The following is a 23,211-nucleotide window of genomic DNA, read 5'->3' as shown; positions in this document are numbered from 1 at the left end:
TCCCTGCGCTATGTGGTGTGAGTCCCTGTGGCTTGAAGCTACGCTGGGACCCGAGTCCTTCAATGAGCTCCGTTCCTGTCCCGTATGACAGGCAGCGTGAGTCCGTTATTGGTGCCGCCTTATGGTCACTACCCCTGGCTCTATATGCTGCTTTGCTCCTTTGTGTGGGCCAGAAGACTTGGAATTCTCTGCCTGGCAGATTCTGATAGAGGGACATGAAGTGCCCACCAGCCTAGGGCTCTGTATCCTGTAGTAAGCGCTCGATCCTGAGGGAGCTATGGTGCAAGCTCTCTTCTCAGCGACCATGTTCTCCTGTGCCTCACTGGTTCCGTGTCTCTGCTAGACTGCAGACTAACTCACTCAATGTCTGTGTGTGTCACCTCCGCCTCGGGTTCCTGAACTAGTGAGCAGAGGGTCCACTACATTAGTAATGGCCACCCTCCAATGTCTCTACCCTAGCCCAGTCCCAGTAAGAGGGATTCTAACTGTGTGTTGTTATGGATTGTGGTGGTTTACCGGCAACGACCTCCTCCTTACCCGGGATGAATACTGCACCTCTGCTGAGGTGCAGTACCCTATGGCGACTGAAGCCTCCGAGGCACCACACATACAGGTATATAAAATATAACCTACAACCTGATTGCCCCATATTAGGGGAAAAATTGCTTCAGGCCTCCACATACAGCAATCAGACTAGTTCTCTGGATAAACACCCCATCACACAATCTAGTGCAAATAACCTGTAATATTATATTTTTCAAGAAAGGCATCCAGGAGCTATTTGTACTTTTAGTGAATCAACATTACAATATCATGTGGCGGAAAGTTCCATAGTCTCACTGTTCTTACAGCAAGGAATCTGCGTTTGTGATTATGATTAAAGCTGCTTTCTGACAGGCACAGTACTGATTAAGGAACGTGCCTCTGACTGTGGAGCCCACCTGGCCAATGCTAAAGGAGACAATGGTCATGCCCATTTCCCCTCTTTCCACCACTCCCCAGGTGAGCCACTAATTGGGATGCCCAGCTGACCAACAGGATCACCAGGGAAAAAGGGGTCCAGCCACACCTACAGGGGTTAAATTCAGTACCCGGGGAGAGTGATTTCCCCTTTCCCTCTGGCTGCCCCCCTAGAAGCTATTGTCCCACCCTCCCTCCCTTATATACTCAGCATCTTCTTATTTTATTCGTATTGTTTCCTTACCAGAATAGTTGTATATTAAATGAATAGAGATGAAACCCTTGTATTTGAAATTACATCACAGCGGAAAAGGTGGTGAGGGGCAAAGGTCATAACCGCTCGTTGGCTGTTCGCCTGTCGGTCTCAGACAAGGTTGCGGCGACAAGTTCATAATGACAATGAAAGGCCCTTCTCTACCTATGAAATTAATAAACTGTGACCGACCTGTTTTCACCCCATCTAGGCCTGGCCGTGTTTTCAATTGGGGACTGGTGGGAGGAGGGGAAGGCACCGTTTCAGACACGCGGGTCTCCACAGTCCTCCAGGACGTAGAGGATTTCCACTTGACCTTGTCCCTGGCCTAGGTGTAAAATGATCATTAGAAAGATTTCTGCACTGTCCCATCATATATTTTCGTATTGTAATATTCAAATTATCTCTCCAGGAATGGAGACAAACTCTAGCGCAGCGCCACCTATTGGAAGTAGCGATCCTAAAAGTCAAATGTGGATTTTTAACAATCCTTTGCATATGACTTAGGATATATTGCCAGATCAGAATCCCAATTTGCAGACACGGTGTTTCGGGGTGCTTGCCCCTCGTCAGTGCAAAGTATGGGGTGTCTGATCTGGCTCATGAGAAGCTTTGTGGGGACCACGGGGGAACACTATTCTCCTTAAGGAGACTTTGCAAGCCAGTCTGGCTGCCAGTAAGGGGACTTATAGCTGCCACACCCGTCTGGGAAGTATTCAAATTGTAATAAGATCACACCTAAGCCTTTGTTTTTTGCCAAGCTTTATAAAGTATAATAGCAAATCTGCCAAGCAGAGAAGTAATGCCCAATAGTCCAAAAAGCATAAACAATAATAATAGCAGGGACTAAAACATAACTTTTAATCTAGCAATAAAAACAGTGATAAAGTGCTTGTGCATAAATAGTGCAAGAGACAAAATGCCACATGGCAACACAGGTTTGATCTCACCCAAGCTTCATCCATGGGCTGGACTGCACACCGGTCCCAAAATGAGAGGTCACAGGCTGGAAGGATAGGGTGGACAAGTGTGGTAAATAACCCCTGTCGTGCCCCGTGGATGGACTTCCGCCCTGACAAGGGCAGCACCCAAATAAGATGTCTGCCCTGCAACCATAAAGAAAAAAGAGAAAAAACCGCCCGACGCGTTTCCCTCTCAATATCAAGAGTTCCTCAGGGGAGACGGAGGAAAAAATGGGGAGATCAACCTGCAATGGCAGGGATCAGCACAGGCCAATAACGGTGATTAACCTATGTGTACTGGGCAAACAGTGGCGCACAGTCTCTGAATAATCCAATACCTTTATACACCCTTAAACAAGGTAATTACACACACATTTGCAGAAAAACGGTACTCACTAGAAGCGTAATAGAATCCATTAACCATCACCATGCTGGTGCCAGAGGTAACTACCGGTGCGACGAGTACCGCCCCCTTGTGTTTCAAATTGGAACGCACGGCGCACAGATAGTGCACAATCAGGAGAAGCCATAAGCTGCATATAGCCTCATATCCGGTATACAAATAGTGCACGTTTTCGCGTTCCACACTGGAACGCTAGCAATCCAATCAGATCCCTGGAGGGGCGTCCTCACATGGTCAGGTGACAATCTGAGAGATACAGACCGGAAGTTAACACAGATCCGTCATACGACGGCTGGAGTCGCCAATCAGGGGTGCATCAATATGTGAGGTCACTTCCGGTATAGCGCTAGCCAACCAGATATCATGACTAAGTGTCGCGGGCGGGGAGGGGACGCTGCGCTCACCACGCTCGGGTCCGGCACTGCTGCTGCTTTGCTTGCTGCTCTGTGGCTCGAGTGGTGGGCCGGATCCGGGGACTCGAGCGGCGCTCCTCACCCGTGAGTGAAAAGGGGGAATGGTTTTGGGGATTTATTGTCCGTGACGCCACCCACGGTTGTGGTGAGGTTGTGACACCACCGCTGCTCTGGACGGGGATCCCGGGAGCGATGACAGGGAGCAGCTTAGATGTTGTTTTTCCTCTCTGTGGGTAGGGGGGTTGGTTGTCCCGGGGCCCGGTGAGGGAGGAATGGCAGGTGGGTTACGGGGCCTGGTGAGGTGCAGGGTCGTGGGGGCAGCACGGTGCCGCACGGCACGGTGGTACTCACTCAGCCAATGATGAATGCAAAGTCTCCGGTAAAACAAACGGCTGGATGGACGGGTCCCACAGACGGCTGCGGTGGTTCTTCTCCCGGTAGGTTGGCGGTGACTGCCTTTCCCTGCACCTGTGTTATGTTCTCGGTTCTGGTGGCTTCCCACCGGTAACCCGCTCCCCAGCTTGGATGGATGCTGAGGGAGCCCCTTTTGCCCGCAGGCTCTGGCCCTGGGAACTGTAGCCTTGGTGGTGACTGTATTTCCCTTCACGGTTTGAGCGGTTGCCTTCAATCGGGTCTTGACTGCTGGGAAACCCCGGAGGTTCCCTTCGCTAACGGATTTGACTGGTTTTACGGTGACTCCAAGCCTGGTCGGGGTCCATAGGCCCTGCCGAACGGTGCTGGCTTCTCTTTGCTCCCCGATCCGGTACCGGCGGGCCACCGCCCGTCCCCGGTCCTTACGGTTCACGTCAATCAGCCCCTCCTGCAGACGGTCACCACCGTCTGCCAACCTTGCTGTATGTGCCCGGGCCACGCACCCGGACACCGTCAGTCTGCTCCACGACCACTTCACTCTTCAACTCTCAAAACTGCTCTGTACTACTCTTCTTCTTCTCACTTCCTTTTCCCGCCTCCAGGACTGTGAACTCCTCGGTGGGTGGGGCCAACCGCCTGGCTCCACCCCCTGGTGTGGACATCAGCCCCTGGAGGGAGGCAACAAGGATTTTTGTCTGACTTAGATGTGCCTAACCGGGGTGTGGGGTGTGTTGTTGCAGTACCTGTGACGTCCTGGCTTGTCCAGGGCGCCACATTCCCCCTTAGTAAAATGCAGACTGTCCGCGGGCTGCCCGTCCATCACCGGTTTTATTTTTGTTTACTGCAAAAGAGTAAAAACATTTAAAACACAAGCATTTTTAGTCAAACTTCCCATAACGGGAGGCACATTCTTAAACGTTGCTAACGGTATATGTTTATTATACGGTACGGCTTCCGCTCTTCTCCCACCCAAACAACCTGGCCCTGATGCTGCCCCTAAGAAGTGGGCAGCACCCCTTGACCCCAGTCCAGAACCAAGTTGCCCGAGCGGGTACAGTCTCTTTCAGGGGACCGCGTCCATGGGGACCCCTGAACCCCCGGAGGATTGCCATCGGTTACGGTAGTGGCGGGCCTGGGCCATCCCTTTCCTCCAGGCCCATCCTCCCAAATCTGCCTTTCCGGAGGCGGTAACGGTTTAAGCCAATTATTTACATCCCACAAGTTTGTGGTTGCCCTGCAAGTTCTCGGGCTTGTCCATAAGCAGTTCCTTACGCAACGGTTGCAGAAAGTCCCTACGGGGACTAGTTGCCGGCAACGGCCGGTTCAATCACGGTTCCAATGAGATAAACTTCTTCGGTTGAATCAATCTTTTCATTCAAACATTTAATAACATACAAAAACATCACATTGGTGCTGGGGGTCCCAACGGGGACAATTGCCGGCAACGGTGGACCGCTGACTCACTTCAAATCCACGGTGTCGGCCGGAGGAGGGCGCTGGGCTGGTACTCGGGCCTCTTGACTGCCCCTCAGCTTAGCGTCCAGAGCAAACCAACCCCTCTCCCCGCAATGCCTAGTGTACTGGACCAAATCCCCCGGCATCAGGTTGTGGCCCGGGTGGTCCTCCGGCAGGTGGGCATTGACGTCCCGTCGGGCTATAAAGACTTCGGCCTCCAGGCCCGGCTCATATATGAATCCGTACCCCCGACGGACGTCAAACCTCCTCACCTGCCCCTCATAGATCGGGCCCCGTACGCGGAAGGTTGCCTAGCGGAGGCTCTCCTTTTCTCTAATTGTGCGAGCTACCAGCTCCGCCTTCCTCCTCTCCCTCTCCGCGATTTCCTGGCCCAGCGGGGTCTGTTCCCTGTCCCAGTAAGGGGCTACGGTGGGCCCCTGCACGCGGATCGGGCCCCGCGAGACCTCCTTCACACTGCCCACTACTAGCGTTCTGGGCAGCAGGTCCCGCGGTTTCATGGCCTGGAGTGCTGCCTTACAGCGGCGACCCGGCGCGGGCTCAGCCGAGGCATGGGGAACGGGTACAGGGGTCCTCTCCCGCTGAGCCTCCGCCTCCTCCTGCACGAGACGGGCTGCCGGGGGCGGTACGGGGCCAGGTGAGGGAGGAATGGCAGTTGGGTTACGGGGCCTGGTGAGGAGCAGGGTCACGGGGGCAGCGCAGTGCCGCACGGCACGGTGGTACTCACTCAGCCAATGATGAATGCAAAGTCTTCGGTAAAACAAACGGCTGGATGGACGGGTCCCACAGACGGCTGCGGTGGTTCTTCTCCCGGTAGGTTGGCGGTGACTGCCTTTCCCTGCACCTGTGTTATGTTCTCGGTTCTGGTGGCTTCCCACCGGTAACCCGCTCCCCAGCTTGGATGGATGCTGAGGGAGCCCCTTTTGCCCGCAGGCTCTGGCCCTGGGAACTGTAGCCTTGGCGGTGACTGTATTTCCCTTCACGGTTTGAGCGGTTGCCTTCAATCGGGTCTTGACTGCTGGGAAACCCCGGAGGTTCCCTTCGCTAACGGATTTGACCGGTTTTACGGCGACTCCAAGCCTGGTCGGGGTCCGCAGGCCCTGCCGAATGGTGCTGGCTTCTCTTCGCTCCCCGATCCGGTATCGGCGGGCCACCGCCCGTCCCCGGTCCTTACGGTTCACGTCAATCAGCCCCTCCTGCAGACGGTCACCACCGTCTGCCAACCTTGCTGTATGTGCCCGGGCCACGCACCCGGACACCGTCAGTCTGCTCCACGACCACTTCACTCTTCAACTCTCAAAACTGCTCTGTACTACTCTTCTTCTTCTCACTTCCTTTTCCCGCCTCCAGGACTGTGAACTCCTCGGTGGGTGGGGCCAACCACCTGGCTCCACCCCCTGGTGTGGACATCAGCCCCTGGAGGGAGGCAACAAGGATTTTTGTCTGACTTAGATGTGCCTAACCGGGGTGTGGGGTGTGTTGTTGCAGTACCTGTGACGTCCTGGCTTGTCCAAGGCGCCACATAAGCGCCAAGGTAACCAGAAGTGGCATCCTTAGTGATAAATAGACAGATCGTAATAGACCAATCACTAGTACAGGACATAGCAGCAAAAGAACAGGCCGCTGGCTGTACACATATCATTGCAGCTAGGGTAACTCTACAGTGCTCAAAACAGACACATATCCCACAATGTAGAGCAGATAACGCCGTGCTCGCTATATAGTGAGATGGACTCAAGAGGACAAATAAAAATAGTATAGGCATAAGAGCGCCCATAGCGTCTGCAAAAGATGAAAACTGCACAAAGGCAAACAGTAATTACCAAGTAAAAGGAAGGAGAGAAAGAGACTGTCACACCAATAAGCAGTGCACATAAGTGACAAACATGTACAATCAAAATCAAGCAACATAATTTAGGGTAAGAAAAAAGGACCATTATCTGTCCTTAAATGGACCCTGGCTGGACCTGACCATAATAAAAGGCAAGGACCAGCACATGTGCCTATTAGTGATGAGCGAGCATGCTTGTCACTACTCGGTACTCGCACGAGTATCGCTGTACTCGGGCTGCTCGGCGGGGACCGAGTAATCTCGCGATACTCGTGCTGTACTCGTGGTCTTCATTTCTGCATGTTGGCGCTCTTTTGAGAGCCAGCCCTCATGCAGGGATTGGCTGGCAGACCACTGCAATGCCACAGCCCTGTTAGTTGTGGAATTGCAGTGATTGGCCGGCCTGCACAGCGTGACCGAGCCTTTATATCGGCCGGCGCGCTGTGCTCTGCTCACAGCTATCCAGACTGTCAGTGCAGGGAGAGTGTCGCTGATTCAGGGAAAGCTTTGCGGCCCTTTATAGCTTTTTCAGTTGCAGGGCTGCAAACAGTGTGACCAAAAGTCCTTTTCAGGACTATTCTAGTTGTATACAGGCAGGCAGGGTATAGCCAGGTCGGAGTACAGTAGCAGAGTCCTTCTCAGGACTACTGTTGCTATATACAGGCAGGGTATAGCCAGGTCTGAATACAGGCTAGTGACCAAAAGAGTCCTTGTCAGGACTATTGTACCAGTATACAGGCAGGCAGGCAGGCAGGGTAGTGGTGACCGTATACCAGCCTTCATCATATCTGGGGCTGGTGTACACAGTGTAAAACAGTCCAGATAGTGTCTGACTTGTCTGTAATTGTCGCTCCCCAAAAAAACCTGTTAGGTTCTTATTGCGTCCGTGCTTGGTTTTTAAAACCGCACGTGTGTGCCTGTTGGTGGCAGCGTACAGGTGCACTTGTGTGCAATTTCCAGAAACTTTAATATAACGCACAAGTAGTGAATATACACGTCAGCAGTGCACAGCATTGCAAAATGCGCAAGGGCATTGGCAAGGAACAAGGAAGTGGACGTGATGGTGGTGCAGGCAGAGGCCGAGGTCGTGGGCAAGCTCTAATTTCGCCACAACAAAGGGCCACATCTAGTCGCTCGCACGTCCTGTCCCAAATTCTTGGGGACCGCAGCAGTACACCGCTCTTGAACCAAGACCAGTGTCAACAGGTTGTTAGTTGGATAGCAGATAATGCTTCCAGTCAGATTGGCACCACCACAAACACTCTGTCTTCCACACGGTCAAGTGTCAGTAGCCGTGATACTGCACCGCACATTTCTGAACCTGATCCTCCTTCCTACCACCAGGCTGAGTACACGTCCTCCTCGGACATTAATGATCCCACACTTGGACACTCGGAAGAGCTGTTCACGTTTCCATTCACACATTCTGGCCTCTCGCCAGCTCATATTGAAGTGGGTCATGAGGAGATCGTCTGTACAGATGGCCAAATATTTGAGCAGCCACGTTCTCACGAAGTTGGCAACGTGTCTCAACAAGTGCTGGACGATGATGAGACACAATTGTCAGGAAGTCAGGAGGAGGAGCAGGGTGCGGAAGAGGAAGACGACGTGGTGGATGATCCAGTAACTGACCCAACCTGGCAGGAGGATATGCAGAGCGAGGACAGCAGTGCACAGGGGGAGGGAGGCGTAGCATCACAACAGGCAGTAAGAAGCAGGGTGGTGGCCCCAGGCAGAAGTCAGGCAACCGTTCCCCGGAACAACACGACGACACAAGGTGCCTGTACAAATGTTAGGTCTTCCCGAGTCTGGCAGTTTTTTAAGTTGGATCCAGATGATTCAAAAAAGGCCATTTGCAACACCTGCCGTGCCAGCATCAGCAGGGGTACCAAAACTAGCAGCCTGACCACCACCAGCATGATCAGGCACATGTCAGCCAAGCACCCGACTTTGTGGGAAGTACAACAGAGTCGAGGAGCAGTGCTTGCTGATGTCACTGCTACGTCTTCGCTGGTTGTGCATGCGAGCCAATCCCCTGTCCATGCTGCCTGCGAACAAGCCTCCTCCACTCCTGCACCTGCAGTTGCCTACGCAGAAAGAACACCATCATCAAGCACGTCCTTGTCCCAGCACAGCGTTCAGTTATCCATTCAGCAAACCTTTGAACGCAGGCGCAAATACACTGCCAACACCCCACATGCCACAGTTCTAAATGCTAACATTTCGCGACTGCTTGCGCTGGAAATGTTGCCTTTTAGGCTGGTGGAGACAGAAGCATTCCGTGACCTGATGGCGGCAGCTCTCCCACGTTACTCGGTCCCCAGCCGCCACTATTTCTCCCGGTGTGCCGTCCCCGCGTTGCATAACCACGTGTCACAAAACATCACACGTGCCCTGAACAACGCTGTTTCACCCAAGGTCCACCTAACCACAGACACGTGGACAAGTGCTTGTGGGCAAGGCCGCTACATCTCGTTGACGGCACACTGGGTTAATATTGTGGAAGCTGGGACCCAGTCTGAGCGAGGGATGGAACACGTCCTTCCCACACCAAGGTTTGCAGGCCCTACCTCAGTCAGTGTTTCACCCACACTCTACAGCTCCGGAATGTCATGCTCTTCAGCCTCCTCCTCCTCCTGCGCATCCTCATCCACTGTGCCCTCCACACCAGTCACAAGCTGGAAGCACTGCAGCACTGCCTCGGCGAAGCGGCAACAGGCTGTGCTGAAGCTAATCTGCATAGGTGACAAACCCCACAATGCAGAAGAGCTGTGGACAGCTCTGAAACAGCAGGCAGATCACTGGCTCACACCTCTGAACCTAAAGCCAGGAAAGGTCGTGTGTGACAATGGCCGGAACCTGGTGGCGGCTTTGAGGCGAGGCCAGCTGACACATGTTCCATGCGTGGCCCATGTGCTCAACCTCGTGGTTCAGCGGTTTATAAAGTCATACCCAGAGCTGTCTGATCTGCTGGTAAAAGTTCGCCGCCTGTCTGCACATTTTCGAAAGTCACCTACTGCTTCAGCCGGCCTTGCCGGCTTTCAGCGCCGTTTGCATCTTCCGGCTCACAGACTGGTGTGTGATGTCCCCACGCGTTGGAATTCAACTCTGCACATGTTGGTCAGGATATGTGAGCAGAAGAGGGCAGTTGTTGAGTACCTGCATCACCTAAGCCGTCGGGAAATGGGTCAAACTCCACACATAACACCTGAGGAGTGGAGATGGATGTCAGACCTATGTACCATCCTCCAAAACTTTGAGGACTCCACCAAGATGGTGAGTGGTGATGACGCCATTATTAGCGTCACCATACCGCTACTCTGCCTTCTAAAACGGTCTCTACTGAAAAACAAACATGATGCATTGCAGGCGGAGCGCGATGAGTTGCAGCAAGAAACAGTAGTGGGTGTGGGTGATAACACACAGCCCAGCCTCGTCTCATCACAACGTGCAGTGGAGGACTATGACGAGGAGGAGGATGAAGACATGGAGCAACTCTCCGGCCAAATTGAGGATATGACATGCACACCAGTCATATCCTCGGTTCAGCGTGGCTGGCCAGAGGACAGGGTAGATGAGGAGGAGGAGGAGGAGGAGGACAGCATGTTCAGTCATCTTGTTGGTCAGGCTACTGAAGTCCTGGCTGTTAAGAGTCTGGCGCACATGGCTGACTTTATGGTAAGCTGCCTGTCTCGTGACCCTCGCGTTAAGAACATCTTGGCCGACAATCATTACTGGTTGGTAACACTGTTAGACCCACGCTACAAGGAGAACTTTTTGTCTCTTATTCCCGTGGAGGAGAGGTCAACCAAAATGCAGCAGTTCCGGAAGGCCATACTCACGGAAGTAGGCAAAGCATTCCCCTCACAAAACGCTAGCGGCATAGGTCAGGAATCAGTGGACAACCGAGGCGTACAGCCGAGAGAGGCACAAGTCCAATCCGCCAGAGGTAGGGGAACAGTCTTTAAGATGTGGGACAGTTTTCTCAGCCCCTCACGTACCACAGCCCCTGAGGTGCGGGGTAGTGCCACAAGAAATCCTAAGTTTGCCCAGATGCTGAAGGAGTACCTTGCAGATCGAACAACTGTACTCCGACATTCCTCTGTGCCTTACAATTATTGGGTATCCAAGCTGGACACGTGGCATGAATTGGCTCTCTACGCCTTGGAAGTCCTGGCCTGCCCTGCTGCTAGCGTTTTGTCAGAGCGTGTTTTTAGTGCCGCAGGTGGAATCATTACAGATAAACGCACCCGCCTGTCAACTGAAAATGCTGACAGGCTGACTCTGATCAAGATGAACAAGGGTTGGATTGGGCCAGACTTCACCACACCACCAGCAAATGAGAGCGGAATTTAAAGTTTGCCATGTACCTCCACTCACCCATGGGTACACACTTCTGGACTTTGGATAATCGCTGGACTGCTCCTCCTTCTCCTCATGCGCCACCATGATGATGACCATTACAAATTGCAATACTTAGGCCTTTGTTTCAGGTATACCCCCAGTGGTAAATTTTTTCGCCCATTCTTTGCAGAATGGACATTACAACGACAGGAGACCCGCTCCTTTGCAATGGGAACAATGTTTTGAGGCCCTCATGCACGTCTCTACCCAGGGACAACGTGGAGCCTCCCAATTTTTGGCTGCCCTGGCAAAGGGCTATACTGAAATAGACCCACTTCCTTACAATGGGCACTTCAGGTTTACAGGCCCTCATGCACGTCTCTATCCAGGGACAACGTGGAGCCTCCCAATTTTTGGCTGCCCTGCCTAAGGGCTATACTACAATAGACCCACTTCCTTACAATGGGCACTTCAGGTTTACAGGCCATCATGCACGTCTCTATCCAGGGACAATGTGGAGCCTCCCAATTTTTGGCTGCCCTGGCAAAGGGCTATACTGAAATAGACCCACTTCCTTACAATGGGCACTTCAGGTTTACAGGCCATCATGCACGTCTCTATCCAGAGACAATGTGGAGCCTCCCAATTTTTGGCTGCCCTGGCAAAGGGCTATACTGAAATAGACCCACTTCCTTACAATGGGCACTTCAGGTTTACAGGCCCTCATGCACGTCTCTATCCAGGGACAACGTGGAGCCTCCCAATTTTTGGCTGCCCTGCCTAAGGGCTATACTACAATAGACCCACTTCCTTACAATGGGCACTTCAGGTTTACAGGCCATCATGCACATCTCTATCCAGGGACAATGTGGAGCCTCCCAATTTTTGGCTGCCCTGGCAAAGGGCTATACTGAAATAGACCCACTTCCTTACAATGGGCACTTCAGGTTTACAGGCCATCATGCACGTCTCTATCCAGGGACAATGTGGAGCCTCCCAATTTTTGGCTGCCCTGGCAAAGGGCTATACTGAAATAGACCCACTTCCTTACAATGGGCACTTCAGGTTTACAGGCCCTCATGCACGTCTCTATCCAGGGACAACGTGGAGCCTCCCAATTTGTGGCTGCCCTGGCAAAGGGCTATACTGAAATAGACCCACTTCCTTACAATGGGCACTTCAGGTTTACAGGCCATCATGCACGTCTCTATCCAGGGACAATGTGGAGCCTCCCAATTTTTGGCTGCCCTGGCAAAGGGCTATACTGAAATAGACCCACTTCCTTACAATGGGCACTTCAGGTTTACAGGCCCTCATGCACGTCTCTATCCAGGGACAACGTGGAGCCTCCCAATTTTTGGCTGCCCTGCCTAAGGGCTATACTACAATAGACCCACTTCCTTACAATGGGCACTTCAGGTTTACAGGCCATCATGCACGTCTCTATCCAGGGACAATGTGGAGCCTCCCAATTTTTGGCTGCCCTGGCAAAGGGCTATACTGAAATAGACCCACTTCCTTACAATGGGCACTTCAGGTTTACAGGCCATCATGCACGTCTCTATCCAGGGACAATGTGGAGCCTCCCAATTTTTGGCTGCCCTGGCAAAGGGCTATACTGAAATAGACCCACTTCCTTACAATGGGCACTTCAGGTTTACAGGCCCTCATGCACGTCTCTATCCAGGGACAACGTGGAGCCTCCCAATTTTTGGCTGCCCTGCCTAAGGGCTATACTACAATAGACCCACTTCCTTACAATGGGCACTTCAGGTTTACAGGCCATCATGCACGTCTCTATCCAGGGACAATGTGGAGCCTCCCAATTTTTGGCTGCCCTGCCTAAGGGCTATAATATAATACACCCACTTCCTTACAATGGGCACTTCAGGTTTACAGGCCCTCATGCACGTCTCTATCCAGGGACAACGTGGAGCCTCCCAATTTTTGGCTGCCCTGGCAAAGGAAAATACTACAAAGACTCACTTCCTCAAAATGGGCACATTAGACTCAAGAGGCCTTCATGTACGTCTCTTCTCAGGGACATCGGAGTGCCACACAATGTTTTCACGTAAAATCTTTCATGTATTAATCTCAAAAAGTAACATACACCAGCTCTATCTCACTATTGGGTATGTGCCCTTAACATTTCCGCCATGAAAAATCATTTTGGGGTCATTTTGGAAGGTTTTCTGGTGAGTCCGTAAAAATGGCGTAAAACGCGGACAAAATTGTTCACAGCTGTGACTTTTCAGTGATAAATGCTTCAAGGGGTCTTCCCCATGCTGTTGCCATGTCATTTGAGCACTCTTCTGAGACTTTTGTGACATTTTTAGGGTTTCTCCATGCTGCCGGGGGGTCATTTCACAAAAATACTCGGGTCTCCCATAGGATAACATTGGGCTCGTTGCTCGGGCCGAGTACACGAGTATCTTGGGAGGCTCGGCCCGAGCTTCGAGCACCCGAGCTTTTTAGTACTCGCTCATCACTAGTGCCTATACTATTTTTATTTGTCCTTGGATTGCTAGCGTTCCAGTGTGGAACGCGGAAACGTGCACTATTTGTATACCGGATATGAGGCTATATGCAGCTTATGGCTTCTCCTGATTGTGCACTATCTGTGCGCCGTGCGTTCCAATTTGAAACACAAGGGGGCGGTACTCGTCGCACCGGTAGTTACCTCTGACGCCAGCATGGTGATGGTTAATGAATTCTATTACGCTTCTAGTGAGTACTGTTTTTCTGCAAATGTGTGTGTAATTACCTTGTTTAAGGGTGTATAAAGGTATTGGATTATTCAGAGACTGTGCGCCACTGTTTGCCCAGTACACATAGGTTAATCACCGTTATTGGCCTGTGCTGATCCCTGCCATTGCAGGTTGATCTCCCCATTTTTTCCTCCGTCTCCCCTGAAGAACTCTTGATATTGAGAGGGAAACGCGTCGGGAGGTTTTTTCTCTTTTTTCTTTATGGTTGCGGGGCAGACATCTTATTTGGGTGCTGCCCTTGTCAGGGTGGAAGTCCATCCACGGGGCACGACAAGGGTTATTTACCACACTTGTCCACCCTATCCTTCCAGCCTGTGACCTCTCATTTTGGGACCGGTGTGCAGTCCAGCCCATGGATCAAGCTTGGGTGAGATCAAACCTGTGTGTTGCCATGAGGCATTTTGTCTCTTGCACTATTTATGCACAAGCACTTTATCACTGTTTTTATTGCTAGATTAAAAGTTATGTTTTAGTCCCTGCTATTATTATTGTCCAAGCTTTATAAACCCAAGCTTGATAACTGTCTTGTTACTGAAGTCTATGAGGGATGAGCGAACCTGAACTGTAAAGCTCGGAGTTCCTAAAGGACACTGGGACTCTGGGGCTTGGAATTGAACACAGACTTTTAAAAAAGTTTGTGTCTGATTTTGGTGTTCGCTGCAATGCAGACAATCAATAAGATTTACGGCATGCAGAAAATGACTGTACACTGTTGTGAACAATAAAGATTAAAGAAAAAATGACATGGACTGCCTCCTATTTTTGATAACCAGCTCAGGTAAAACAGACATCTATGGGCTGCAACCCCCAGCTGTCTGCTTTATCTTGGCTGTTTATCAAAAATAGAGGGGATCCCACATCGTTGTTTTAAATTATTTAAATAAATAATTGAAAAGGCATGGGTGCTGCCATATTTTTGATACTCAGCCAAGGTAAAGCAGACAGCTGAGTGCTGGTATTATCAGAATGAGAAGGGCTATGGTTAATTGGCCACTCCCAGCACAATCGGGGTAATACTAATATGGTTGGTATCATCTGTAAATTGACAGCTGACATCAAGTCTAGCTAGGGGTTAGTAATGGATAGGCATCTATCAGACTGTCCCATTACTAACTCGGCAAGTGTAGACTTAAAAAAGAAACAGACACCGGAAAAAAAGGTTATTTGAATAAACACTCTACACTTCACCAATTTATTATTTCAAAATAAATCCTGGAAGTTCCTACATAATCCAAAAGAGTATTTCCCTATGATGCCCATTGATTCCTGTGGAACATTGTTCTGAGACTTTTTTCAGAACAAGGCTCCATAGGTTAATGGCAGTTAGCAGCAGCCTGGAATTTCTGACGACCAGTGACATCACTGATGTCACCACGCATGTGAAATTCCGGGCCTGCCACTTAGTAGCTGTGACCTTTGGAGCCTTGTTCTGATAACATTCCCAGAATGAGGCTCTAGAGGTCACTACTAGTCAGTGGCAGGCCTGGAATTTCCCACAGGCGATGATGTCAGTAACTCAGTGATATCACTGCTCGTGAGAAATTCCGAGCTACCACTGACCACCAGTGACTTACGGAGCCTTGTTCTGAGAAAGTTCTCAGAAGGATGCTTCTTAGGAATTGATGGGTGTCATGGGATATTACTCCTTGGATTACGTTGGAACTTCCAGGATCTATTTTGAAATAATAAATTGATCAACGAGACAGTGTGGGGCGGTCCTTATTCACAATTGGATTACATCGGAACTTCCAGAATTTATTTTCAAGTAATAAATTGGTGAACAAAGGTGTGCCAGGGAGTGTTTATTCCCCAATTGGATTCAGTTGGAACTTTGAGGATTTTTTTAAATTAATAAATTGGTGAACAAGGGAGTGTGGGGGAGGCTTTACTCAAACTATTTTGTTTTCCTGTGTGTTTTTTAACTCTGTACTTGCTGGGTTAGTAATGGGGGTGTTTGATAGATGCCTATTCATTACAAACCCATGGGCTTGGTATCAGCTGTAAATTCACAGTTGACCCACACCCCACAAGTATTAACTCAATTGCCACCGCACCAGGGCAATTGGGTAGAGCCGGGTAAAGTGCCAGAATTGGTGCATCTAATGGATGTGCCACTTCTAGGGTGGCTGCAGGTTGATACTATTTTTAGGATGGGAGTAGCCAAATAACCATGGTCTTCCCACCCTGATAATACCAGCCCCCAGCGGTCAGCTTTACAAACTGGTTATCAAAAATTGAGTAGTGCTCAAGCCATATTTTACAATTATTTATTTAAATATTAAAAAAAAAAATAAAAATGGTGTGGGATCCCTTCTATTTTGACAACCAGTCCAGGTAAAGTTGACAACTGAGGGTTGAAACCCATGGTTGTCTGTTTTACCTGCACTGGTTATCAAATATAGGCATCAGCTCATGTAATTTTTTCACCCATTTATTCCATATCCACATGTTTCCAGTGCAATTACCCCCATTTTGCTTCCTTCTGCAGCCCCCTAGCCCTTACTACAACCATTTTACAGAACAGAAGTTTGTTTCTAAATTTACTTGGATAGGTTTCAGGGTCAAGGTTGAGACAAGTTCGAGGACAAAAACAAACTTTTAACTAAAGTATAGCCGAAGTCAGCTAACACAAACATCCACGGGTCCACTCATCACATCAGTCTATGGGTACATGGATAGGATGATAACTAGTGGTAACCAACAGGTGGTTTAATAATACACTGAGGAATAACGTTTGGAACTCCATTCTATGTCTGAACTGGGTGCAAAAAACCTAAAAAACATCACTATGGGGAGATAAGGTATGCACACCAGTGACTATGGAAGGGGAATACATGTAATATCAGAAACTGCTGTGTGAATACTGACATGAAAAATTCAATAGCTATTTGTAAGAATGAAATGTGAAAAATGGAACCTGCATTACTGCCATGAATATATGAATAAAGAGAAATTTAGCTACTGAATTGATCAATGCAATAGAGCCCCAACACTACGCCAAAGTATTTCTCTACGTTGGGGTCCCTAGCTTGTATGTGTCCTCTCATGCAGTTAAAAAACTTACCGTGTATGGGAAGCGGAGACCCAGGCTATATATACGATGTGGATTGGCAATAGGTGTGTATGGGGAGGGTTCACAAACGAAAAACTACTAACATTAAGGAATAACGTTTGGAACTCCATTCTATGTCTGAACTGGGTGCAAAAAACCTAAAAAACATCACTATGGGGAGATAAGGTATGCACACCAGTGACTATGGAAGGGGAATACATGTAATAGCAGAAACTGCTGTGTGAATACTGACATGAAAAATTCAATAGCTATTTGTAAGAATGAAATGTGAAAAATGGAACCTGCATTACTGCCATGAATATATGAATAAAGAGAAATTTAGCTACTGAATTGATCAATGCAATAGAGCCCCAACACTACGCCAAAGTATTTCTCTACGTTGGGGTCCCTAGCTTGTATGTGTCCTCTCATGCAGTTAAAAAACTTACCGTGTATGGGAAGCGGAGACCCAGGCTATATATACGATGTGGATTGGCAATAGGTGTGTATGGGGAGGGTTCACAAACGAAAAACTACTAACATTAAGGAATAACGTTTGGAACTCCATTCTATGTCTGAACTGGGTGCAAAAAACCTAAAAAACATCACTATGGGGAGATAAGGTATGCACACCAGTGACTATGGAAGGGGAATACATGTAATAGCAGAAACTGCTGTGTGAATACTGACATGAAAAATTCAATAGCTATTTGTAAGAATGAAATGTGAAAAATGGAACCTGCATTACTGCCATGAATATATGAATAAAGAGAAATTTAGCTACTGAATTGATCAATGCAATAGAGCCCCAACACTACGCCAAAGTATTTCTCTACGTTGGGGTCCCTAGCTTGTATGTGTTCTCTCATGCAGTTAAAAAACTTACCGTGTATGGGAAGCGGAGACCCAGGCTATATATACGATGTGGATTGGCAATAGGTGTGTATGGGGAGGGTTCACAAACGAAAAACTACTAACATTAAGGAATAACGTTTGGAACTCCATTCTATGTCTGAACTGGGTGCAAAAAACCTAAAAAACATCACTATGGGGAGATAAGGTATGCACACCAGTGACTATGGAAGGGGAATACATGTAATAGCAGAAACTGCTGTGTGAATACTGACATGAAAAATTCAATAGCTATTTGTAAGAATGAAATGTGAAAAATGGAACCTGCATTACTGCCATGAATATATGAATAAAGAGAAATTTAGCTACTGAATTGATCAATGCAATAGAGCCCCAACACTACGCCAAAGTATTTCTCTACGTTGGGGTCCCTAGCTTGTATGTGTCCTCTCATGCAGTTAAAAAACTTACCGTGTATGGGAAGCGGAGACCCAGGCTATATATACGATGTGGATTGGCAATAGGTGTGTATGGTGAGGGTTCACAAACGAAAAACTACTAACATTAAGGAATAACGTTTGGAACTCCATTCTATGTCTGAACTGGGTGCAAAAAACCTAAAAAACATCACTATGGGGAGATAAGGTATGCACACCAGTGACTATGGAAGGGGAATACATGTAATAGCAGAAACTGCTGTGTGAATACTGACATGAAAAATTCAATAGCTATTTGTAAGAATGAAATGTGAAAAATGGAACCTGCATTACTGCCATGAATATATGAATAAAGAGAAATTTAGCTACTGAATTGATCAATGCAATAGAGCCCCAACACTACGCCAAAGTATTTCTCTACGTTGGGGTCCCTAGCTTGTATGTGTCCTCTCATGCAGTTAAAAAACTTACCGTGTATGGGAAGCGGAGACCCAGGCTATATATACGATGTGGATTGGCAATAGGTGTGTATGGGGAGGGTTCACAAACGAAAAACTACTAACATTAAGGAATAACGTTTGGAACTCCATTCTATGTCTGAACTGGGTGCAAAAAACCTAAAAAACATCACTATGGGGAGATAAGGTATGCACACCAGTGACTATGGAAGGGGAATACATGTAATAGCAGAAACTGCTGTGTGAATACTGACATGAAAAATTCAATAGCTATTTGTAAGAATGAAATGTGAAAAATGGAACCTGCATTACTGCCATGAATATATAAATAAAGAGAAATTTAGCTACTGAATTGATCAATGCAATAGAGCCCCAACACTACGCCAAAGTATTTCTCTACGTTGGGGTCCCTAGCTTGTATGTGTCCTCTCATGCAGTTAAAAAACTTACCGTGTATGGGAAGCGGAGACCCAGGCTATATATACGATGTGGATTGGCAATAGGTGTGTATGGGGAGGGTTCACAAACGAAAAACTACTAACATTAAGGAATAACGTTTGGAACTCCATTCTATGTCTGAACTGGGTGCAAAAAACCTAAAAAACATCACTATGGGGAGATAAGGTATGCACACCAGTGACTATGGAAGGGGAATACATGTAATAGCAGAAACTGCTGTGTGAATACTGACATGAAAAATTCAATAGCTATTTGTAAGAATGAAATGTGAAAAATGGAACCTGCATTACTGCCATGAATATATGAATAAAGAGAAATTTAGCTACTGAATTGATCAATGCAATAGAGCCCCAACACTACGCCAAAGTATTTCTCTACGTTGGGGTCCCTAGCTTGTATGTGTCCTCTCATGCAGTTAAAAAACTTACCGTGTATGGGAAGCGGAGACCCAGGCTATATATACGATGTGGATTGGCAATAGGTGTGTATGGGGAGGGTTCACAAACGAAAAACTACTAACATTAAGGAATAACGTTTGGAACTCCATTCTATGTCTGAACTGGGTGCAAAAAACCTAAAAAACATCACTATGGGGAGATAAGGTATGCACACCAGTGACTATGGAAGGGGAATACATGTAATAGCAGAAACTGCTGTGTGAATACTGACATGAAAAATTCAATAGCTATTTGTAAGAATGAAATGTGAAAAATGGAACCTGCATTACTGCCATGAATATATGAATAAAGAGAAATTTAGCTACTGAATTGATCAATGCAATAGAGCCCCAACACTACGCCAAAGTATTTCTCTACATTGGGGTCCCTAGCTTGTATGTGTCCTCTCATGCAGTTAAAAAACTTACCGTGTATGGGAAGCGGAGACCCAGGCTATATATACGATGTGGATTGGCAATAGGTGTGTATGGGGAGGGTTCACAAACGAAAAACTACTAACATTAAGGAATAACGTTTGGAACTCCATTCTATGTCTGAACTGGGTGCAAAAAACCTAAAAAACATCACTATGGGGAGATAAGGTATGCACACCAGTGACTATGGAAGGGGAATACATGTAATAGCAGAAACTGCTGTGTGAATACTGACATGAAAAATTCAATAGCTATTTGTAAGAATGAAATGTGAAAAATGGAACCTGCATTACTGCCATGAATATATGAATAAAGAGAAATTTAGCTACTGAATTGATCAATGCAATAGAGCCCCAACACTACGCCAAAGTATTTCTCTACGTTGGGGTCCCTAGCTTGTATGTGTCCTCTCATGCAGTTAAAAAACTTACCGTGTATGGGAAGCGGAGACCCAGGCTATATATACGACGTGGATTGGCAATAGGTGTGTAGTCACTGGTGTGCATACCTTATCTCCCCATAGTGATGTTTTTTAGGTTTTTTGCACCCAGTTCAGACATAGAATGGAGTTCCAAACGTTATTCCTTAATGTTAGTAGTTTTTCGTTTGTGAACCCTCCCCATACACACCTATTGCCAATCCACATCGTATATATAGCCTGGGTCTCCGCTTCCCATACACGGTAAGTTTTTTAACTGCATGAGAGGACACATACAAGCTAGGGACCCCAACGTAGAGAAATACTTTGGCGTAGTGTTGGGGCTCTATTGCATTGATCAATTCAGTAGCTAAATTTCTCTTTATTCATATATTCATGGCAGTAATGCAGGTTCCATTTTTCACATTTCATTCTTACAAATAGCTATTGAATTTTTCATGTCAGTATTCACACAGCAGTTTCTGCTATTACATGTATTCCCCTTCCATAGTCACTGGTGTGCATACCTTATCTCCCCATAGTGATGTTTTTTAGGTTTTTTGCACCCAGTTCAGACATAGAATGGAGTTCCAAACGTTATTCCTTAATGTTAGTAGTTTTTCGTTTGTGAACCCTCCCCATACACACCTATTGCCAATCCACATCGTATATATAGCCTGGGTCTCCGCTTCCCATACACCGTAAGTTTTTTAACTGCATGAGAGGACACATACAAGCTAGGGACCCCAACGTAGAGAAATACTTTGGCGTAGTGTTGGGGCTCTATTGCATTGATCAATTCAGTAGCTAAATTTCTCTTTATTCATATATTCATGGCAGTAATGCAGGTTCCATTTTTCACATTTCATTCTTACAAATAGCTATTGAATTTTTCATGTCAGTATTCACACAGCAGTTTCTGCTATTACATGTATTCCCCTTCCATAGTCACTGGTGTGCATACCTTATCTCCCCATAGTGATGTTTTTTAGGTTTTTTGCACCCAGTTCAGACATAGAATGGAGTTCCAAACGTTATTCCTTAATGTTAGTAGTTTTTCGTTTGTGAACCCTCCCCATACACACCTATTGCCAATCCACATCGTATATATAGCCTGGGTCTCCGCTTCCCATACACGGTAAGTTTTTTAACTGCATGAGAGGACACATACAAGCTAGGGACCCCAACGTAGAGAAATACTTTGGCGTAGTGTTGGGGCTCTATTGCATTGATCAATTCAGTAGCTAAATTTCTCTTTATTCATATATTCATGGCAGTAATGCAGGTTCCATTTTTCACATTTCATTCTTACAAATAGCTATTGAATTTTTCATGTCAGTATTCACACAGCAGTTTCTGCTATTACATGTATTCCCCTTCCATAGTCACTGGTGTGCATACCTTATCTCCCCATAGTGATGTTTTTTAGGTTTTTTGCACCCAGTTCAGACATAGAATGGAGTTCCAAACGTTATTCCTTAATGTTAGTAGTTTTTCGTTTGTGAACCCTCCCCATACACACCTATTGCCAATCCACATCGTATATATAGCCTGGGTCTCCGCTTCCCATACACGGTAAGTTTTTTAACTGCATGAGAGGACACATACAAGCTAGGGACCCCAACGTAGAGAAATACTTTGGCGTAGTGTTGGGGCTCTATTGCATTGATCAATTCAGTAGCTAAATTTCTCTTTATTCATATATTCATGGCAGTAATGCAGGTTCCATTTTTCACATTTCATTCTTACAAATAGCTATTGAATTTTTCATGTCAGTATTCACACAGCAGTTTCTGCTATTACATGTATTCCCCTTCCATAGTCACTGGTGTGCATACCTTATCTCCCCATAGTGATGTTTTTTAGGTTTTTTGCACCCAGTTCAGACATAGAATGGAGTTCCAAACGTTATTCCTTAATGTTAGTAGTTTTTCGTTTGTGAACCCTCCCCATACACACCTATTGCCAATCCACATCGTATATATAGCCTGGGTCTCCGCTTCCCATACACGGTAAGTTTTTTAACTGCATGAGAGGACACATACAAGCTAGGGACCCCAACGTAGAGAAATACTTTGGCGTAGTGTTGGGGCTCTATTGCATTGATCAATTCAGTAGCTAAATTTCTCTTTATTCATATATTCATGGCAGTAATGCAGGTTCCATTTTTCACATTTCATTCTTACAAATAGCTATTGAATTTTTCATGTCAGTATTCACACAGCAGTTTCTGCTATTACATGTATTCCCCTTCCATAGTCACTGGTGTGCATACCTTATCTCCCCATAGTGATGTTTTTTAGGTTTTTTGCACCCAGTTCAGACATAGAATGGAGTTCCAAACGTTATTCCTTAATGTTAGTAGTTTTTCGTTTGTGAACCCTCCCCATACACACCTATTGCCAATCCACATCGTATATATAGCCTGGGTCTCCGCTTCCCATACACGGTAAGTTTTTTAACTGCATGAGAGGACACATACAAGCTAGGGACCCCAACGTAGAGAAATACTTTAGCGTAGTGTTGGGGCTCTATTGCATTGATCAATTCAGTAGCTAAATTTCTCTTTATTCATATATTCATGGCAGTAATGCAGGTTCCATTTTTCACATTTCATTCTTACAAATAGCTATTGAATTTTTCATGTCAGTATTCACACAGCAGTTTCTGCTATTACATGTATTCCCCTTCCATAGTCACTGGTGTGCATACCTTATCTCCCCATAGTGATGTTTTTTAGGTTTTTTGCACCCAGTTCAGACATAGAATGGAGTTCCAAACGTTATTCCTTAATGTTAGTAGTTTTTCGTTTGTGAACCCTCCCCATACACACCTATTGCCAATCCACATCGTATATATAGCCTGGGTCTCCGCTTCCCATACAC

General features: G+C 47.2%; 1 protein-coding gene across 1 annotated transcript in view; it reads right to left on the bottom strand.

The window, feature by feature from the left end:
- The window catches only part of P2RX3 (purinergic receptor P2X 3), a 149,809-nt gene that overhangs the window by 72,776 nt on the left and 53,822 nt on the right, over positions 1–23,211 (bottom strand). The window lies entirely within an intron of this gene.

Source organism: Anomaloglossus baeobatrachus, chromosome 5 (assembly GCF_048569485.1).
Source record: "Anomaloglossus baeobatrachus isolate aAnoBae1 chromosome 5, aAnoBae1.hap1, whole genome shotgun sequence".
Classification (NCBI taxonomy): Eukaryota; Metazoa; Chordata; class Amphibia; order Anura; family Aromobatidae; genus Anomaloglossus; species Anomaloglossus baeobatrachus.
Note: the sequence above shows the minus strand (reverse complement) of the source record. Positions and strands in the feature narration are given on the sequence as shown.